Source organism: Thunnus maccoyii, chromosome 16 (genome assembly GCF_910596095.1).
Source record: "Thunnus maccoyii chromosome 16, fThuMac1.1, whole genome shotgun sequence".
Taxonomy (NCBI): Eukaryota; Metazoa; Chordata; class Actinopteri; order Scombriformes; family Scombridae; genus Thunnus; species Thunnus maccoyii.
In genome coordinates this window covers 22,639,421-22,646,324 of record NC_056548.1, presented here as the reverse complement: position 1 = coordinate 22,646,324, position 6,904 = coordinate 22,639,421, and the positions used below count along the sequence as shown (strand labels likewise).

Below are 6,904 nucleotides of genomic sequence, written 5' to 3'. Positions count from 1 at the left end.
TATCCTTTAGTACATACAGTATGATGTTATTTTGTAAGCAGCTAAACAAACACATGTGTTTCTGAGGAGTAAAAATGGCAACAGAAAACAATAAAGCAGTCTTGATTACTTCTAGTGTAAACCCCTTCCACGGATATATTGTATATATTTTTTGTGAAATAATCAGATACAGATAGTTATTTACTTTGCATCACACTTCTAGCTCTCACATTTGTGTCGGTGGGGAGAGCTGCACACGAGAGCTCCCTGGCTGTTTAAATCCAATATTGCAAACAAAGACGTTGAGAAGAAAAGCAAAGGATACACAAAACAATCTCATTCAAAGCTGAACTGCTTTCAGAACCAAGGACACTTCTTTGTTACCTTTACTCTGCCTAGCAGCAGTGACGGCCTCCATTAGATTTGTATTTTTTGCTTCCTTTTGATTTTATGGTGAATGTCAGTATTTTAGCAATTTGGGTGTAAGACTAAAGAAGGACTTCCAACATATTTCACATATGGAAAGGTGAGCTTTTAAAACCTAACAATGAGGGGAAAAAAGGTGACTGGCTTTATTGACATATCCATTCAAAACACCAAAGGTTAAGCAATCAAAACCTCTGTCAACATCCAAGAATGATGTGTACACATGGCAGAGAGAACAGGGTCGTTCTGTTCTGCTTACCTCACCGTGGCATAAACTAGGAAGAAATAGATGGAAAAAAATCACAATATGTGTCAATCAAATTCTCAGCGAGACTTCTCCAGAGGTATTGAGAGGGATGAGAGAAAAAGGAGCTGGAGAGCAGACTAGAGGGACAGAAGGTGTAGGAGAGTGAAATCATAATTCTGCATTGTGTTCCAAAGAAATTTGTTGGAGATGGATCCTTCAGTTATGGGTCCTGACATCCCACTGGTTCTCTGTGGGATGCCAAATGCTAATCTAGGAAGTGCTGGAAGTAACTGAGGTAGAAGTACACATGGTTTTGGATGATAGATACACATGGATACAGTAGCAACAAAATTACACAAAAGAATCTAATAATCATTGCAATCAAAGAGAGCTGATATACATTTAGTAGCCAGTTTATTAAGTACTGTAATGAGGTACAGACGGTGTCAAAAAATTCAACTAATATTTAACATAACTTTAGAAGAGACAAGATGAGTAATTTAAGCAGTTTTGAACATGGTAGAAGTGTTGGTGGCAGAATAATTAGATTAGGTTAGAAACATCTGCCCAGTCTTCAGAATTTGCATATTTGCTCAAGCTAATGGGAAGGGCATAATGCACAAATAACAGCTCAGTGGGGATTCTCAAAGAGTACAGCCTCAACTGCGCTGGTTTGGTAGCTTAGTGCTCCACAGGGGGAGGAGAGGTGCAGTAGAGGGTGTGGAAATGCAAATACAGTAGCTCATTGCAATCTTGGTGCCAAGAAAGAGTGTGCCTTGCACCTTCTGCTGCTCACCTGCTCAGAGCAGGTCAAAGTATAATGTTCCATAACATTTTGTCATTTTATTTGGTCAGAGCAAATTCATATAAACCTCTTAAATCACACAAACCCCTTTATTCATTTTACTTGTCTTTCTACTTTCTTTCTTTGTTTTCTCAACTAGTTGACACAAGATCACACTATCTGATTATGGCATTAATGCTTGTGAGACTGAATAAAGATTAATGACTGACTCTAACCAGCATCTGTCATCCACAACAGCTAGTCTTCTGTACTGATGGCCTTCCTTTACTCTGGTGAATGCAATGATGTTGTACACTGTGAAAGCACAAATATACATGGCTGTTTCACTGGTTAAATTTTTCCGCAGAATGTTGCAAAATAACCACAGAAACCTCTGTGGCTTATGTGCACATGAAACTTGTCGGTTTTGATTTTCTGTACAGTTTCTTATGCAAATCAACTCTATATTTGTGAACCAAGCACTGCAGCGCAGATCACAGACCACGATCACAGTATTTTCATGTCCAGGTGCACCTGTGGTGCACTTGTGACGCACCTGGATACGGGATGCAATCAGAGAGAATACATTATCATACATTAGGGGTGGGCATGTTAGAAGCTGTGAGCATCAGGGCTAATCACATTCACTACTTTCATCCCCTTTAAACACAGGGCTGTCCCCGCCAGGACACACTGACAGTTTGAATCCTGCAGAGAATTTTCCTCACATAAATACAGCAGCTTAAATATACCACCAATGATGTCTCTTAAGTTGAATTCCCTTTTCTGGACATGATGAATATCTGACAGTCACAATGTTTTCAGTGCATAATAGTTCACGATTTAACTTGGCATCATAATGATCCATACATTAAGCATCTGCGGTTAAATACAGACAGGGAGAGGATGAGTAACTCCTGAGGGAGCTATTAGTGGAGAGAAAAAGTTCTAATTGGTCTGTGATTTTTTTTTTTTTTGAACACAAGCGTTCAACCTGCACTGAGCAGGCAGGTAACGGACCGGGCTCAAGATTTCAGTGCACTACTGGATTGGCAACAGCACACCTTCTACCACTCCTCCTTCCCCACTGGGACGCATGGCTTGTCACTAAGATACCAACCAGTGCAGGCAAAGAAATAACCTCAGTGTGCCCTAGAAAAATGCCAGCGATGTGAGCGCAACCAAGAAAGAGCCCTTTAGGTGAGTACAGAAAAACTTCCCCCTTTCAGCAGATGAATACAAAAACAGCCTTCAAACTTTGCACATACAAATGCTGCATCATTGTGAACACTGAAGAGAAAGTCAAACATCCAAGTGAAGTATAATTTAGCAAAACCCTTTCATGAGTGAAAGGAGACATTAAGTTAATTTCTGCACACTTTCCAGACTGCAGCCCTGTGAATGAGAGAACCAGATCACAGAAGAAATGCATCATTGAAACATCTGACTATAGAATTCTGTCAATTCAAAAGAGAGTATAGTGTATACCTTTTGTTTCCTTATGTGCTGCAGTTCTTCTGAGTTTTTCCTTGCTGTCTTGGAAGTCTTGGCCAGTTAAGCCTGATGTGTTTTTTGGATGACTATACAATTAAACTTGACTTGACATGTAATCTCAAGACAAAAAAGTCCCTAAATTGAAAGATAACCCACAGTTTAGCTTTCCGTTTATTCGCTTTATCATTTAACAGCATGGTTTGATAGATCTCTGCATGCATCTCATCAATGGCTAATCCAGTTAAATTTGATTAATTTACATTTTCATGATGTGCTGTGAGGAAACTGGCTTCCAACGGCCAAAGAGAATAAGATACTGTACAAGAGATAAAAGATACATAAGAGACTATTGGAAATGATAAAAAAATAATCACCACCAGTTATTAAATTCAACAATTCATTCAGTTGGAAATAGCAATACCAACTTGCTGTGTTTTAAAGTACATAATACACAACATTTAGAACCAAGGACATGTCAACATCACATAGGAGCTCTTTAATGTAAGATCCAATCACACAATGTGGCACAAGGCCATGTTCATTCAAAAACAAGAAAGATCTAGCAGAAAGTTTTCTTCTATACTGAAAACATAAAGGGGAAAAAAAAGATTGGATGTTTGTTGAATGCGCAAATATGCCCATTCCAGTCAGTGAATAGAGCAGGTAGTAAAAGCCGGATCAACACTGGTTTGTGATACCTGGCAACATCTTCATGCACAATTTTCACTTGCCGTATTTTCACATCCAAGTAAGATCTGGGTCACAGTCAAGACATTCATGCTGTCAAGCTAGAGAAAGGAGGCCTTCAGATGCAAAACCTTGTAGCCTTCACTGCTTTTCTTTCAGTTTTTTCCTCTCAGTGTCTCCTGTTTGCATTCTCCTCTTCTTTCAATTGCTTTTCACTTCTATGATTTTTCATTTTGTCATCTACAGTGAGAAAAAAGTGGAACACTGAGAAGCCGGTGTCCATGTCTTACAACAGGCGTTTTGAATGTGAGTGATGTGAATTTGATATGCAGACGTGTAGTATGTGACAGCTACCTATAAATATGCCTTAACATTTGCAGCAATTACTCTGACACATATGTTCGAAAGGACAGAATGTGTGTTGGAAGGACGGCAATAAAGCACATACAAAATAACCATTACCTGTATGTGCACTGCAGTATGTAACAAGCTCTACTATTACTTGTATATATATCTCTGAGAGAGCAGCTGTAATGTATTATATACCTCAGTAATTACACTAAATAACCCTCAGGTCATTAACATTGATATTCTTATTACACCTATTATTAGCTGGAGTGGTCGGCAATAGCAGTAGTTTTATTGTCCATGCTGAGCTGTTAGTCTAGTCATGGAGCTGGCTGGAGAGATTTGTACTCCTGAGACTCTCCTTGTCCTCTTTAAAATAACAATCTCGCCTAAGCATTAGCTAAAGAGACTAATTTTCCTATTTCCACAAAGAGTCTGAAACCAAAAGACCTGAATGTATTATATTTCTACCGTAAGGACTCTTCTATAGTTATGCCGCCCTGGTCTTCACTTCAATAAAATAGACAGAGTGATTATGTGAGACTGAACTGGGTTAATTGCTGGTGAATTGAATCAGAGTTAAATATAGTACCAGTCGAAAGTTTGGACACACAAATATATTCTTCATTTTGCTGCAGACCCACTCAAAGACCCTGGAGAGTTCCCAAACTCCAATTAGAGCAACACTAATCTACACAGAACACAACTGGTAATTTCAACACTGAAACATTGTATGGTTTGTACAACATACTTTTGAAAGAAGAAATCACACATTATTTATCTTACAAATGAACATTTGGAATTCATAAGCAATAAACACACCATCTGGTATGACCAGTTATTGGTGAAAATGTTTGCTACTTTCAGCAAATTTCAAATAGATATTGCTGCATAACAGATGTCACTGAGTTGGTTTAGTTTGGTTTAGTATCATTTAGCTGTAATTGTCACTGACATAACTACATAGTCTACATGAGTATACATACCAATATGCATTACAACCATACATAGAAAAATGCCAGATATATACAATAAGAAAATATATCACACATCTGGAATAGGTCAATATATACACACACACACACACACATATATATATATATATATATATATATATATATATATATATATATATATATATATATGTGTGTGTGTGTGTGTGTGTTACAGTTTGGCAAAAATGATCCACTTGCCAGCTCTTTTCAGAGCTTTCATCATCCATTCTAGCCTCCTTGATCTCACTCCGGACACTATATATAATATATTATACTTTTCTCTAAATGATTTTAAATGCACTGTGCAAACCCAGCTTTTTGGGTTAATAAAGTTTGATTAAAAGGAACGAAAGTCTACCATCACACCAGCTGCTCTGTGAAGCTGTGCTTAGATAAAGTGGTGCTTAGAGCCAAATGTCAGTGTCAGCAGATTAACATGCTAACATACAGATGTTTAGCAGGTATAATGATTACCCTGTTCACCGTCTCAGTTTAGCTTGTTAGCATGTTGACATCTCTTAATTACACTAAATACAAAATGCAGCTGAGGCTAATGGAAATGTCAAAGATTTTTCAGGTATTTGGTCATAAACCAAAATATTGGACACATTTAAATTTTGACCTCTGGCAGCACCAAAGTGATTACAATTCATCCTGACGGGGATATGGATATCTGCCAATCCAACCAGTAGTTGTTGAGAAATGTCACACAAAACCACAAATGTCAACCTCATGATGGCACTCCAGGAAAAGTCAGGGGATCACCAAAGTCATTGGAGACTGTCACGTGACTGTACAAAATTATGAGAGTCCATCCAAATACTCATTGATATATTTCAGTCAGTATTAACTAGGTTCTGCACTTGTAGATCATCAAAGGGAATGCAACTACTACTATAGACACAAACCACAGAAGACTTATTATATACTAATACATCTCTTAAAAATCTCTTTAAAATCCCTGGTCTAGAATATAAATTACGATTTATATTCTAGTTACTGTAATGTACAAAATGAATTTTCCCAACAGAGACTTGTAAGATGAAGGAAGATGAGAAAAGCTTTTCTACAACCGAATCTTTTGAGTTTCAAACACTAATCCACTGAATGCTTGCATGGTGGCAGTTCAAGGTTAGTATTTGGCATCTTCACAGAAAACAGCAGCTGTGGTCAGCTTGAAGTCTGCAAAGGATTGTAATGGTCACTAGTTTTTCATAGCAGAAATATGGCAACACTCCTTTACTATCCAGTTGCTGAGTATGTTGCACTACATCATTTTTTGTCATGATATGGATGCTGTGTCTTCAGTTGTATTTCAGTTTAACAATAACTGCTTTCATTTCTTCTGCCTTGATAACTTATTAATAGAGAATCAATGGCAACCATCCAATCCTAATTCAACTGTAGGTAGAGTATCACTTTAAGGTGGGTTACCCCTTGCTAACACCTTTTAATTACCAATACTGATTATTTCTGGGTTGATGGCACGTGCAGTGGTAAAGAAAGCCACGCATGCTAAATGCTGAACACAGATGGGAAACGGCTACCAGTTTTCTCACATGATGGCAAGTTGATCAAAAATCTGATTTGCTTAAATGTTGGTGTGTTCCTTCAAGTCTGCATCTCAAAGTTTTCTCTCTGTGCCACCTCACAGTTGGGCTGAGTGAAGCGGAACAGAAGCTAATTGACTTGTAGTTGTGTTGTAGCTCTCGGTGTGGAGACGGCTGATTGAGATGAGCTGTAAAGGCCTCCTGTGGCTGCACACAAACAAACACACACACACACACATACAGGCATACACAGAGATACAGGCAATTACACACGCTTAGAAAATCATGAGGTTTTAATTGTCTGGTGTGCGTGTGTGCATGCATGTATGTGTGATATTTTTTTCTTGCTTCAAGATCCTTGTATGCCAACACAGTCGCACCTGCCTCTATGGCT

At 38.2% G+C, this 6,904-nt stretch overlaps 1 protein-coding gene across 1 annotated transcript in view; it reads left to right on the top strand.

Annotated features, from left to right (window-relative positions):
• Positions 1–1,707: 1,707 nt before the first annotated feature.
• The window catches only part of lrfn5a (leucine rich repeat and fibronectin type III domain containing 5a), a 166,788-nt gene continuing 161,591 nt past the window's right edge, over positions 1,708–6,904 (top strand). Inside the window, exons 1-2 of the mRNA XM_042388543.1 lie at positions 1,708–2,636; positions 3,864–3,923. The gene's annotated coding sequence lies outside the window, so the exon portion shown is untranslated. The remainder of the gene's footprint in view (positions 2,637–3,863; positions 3,924–6,904) is intronic.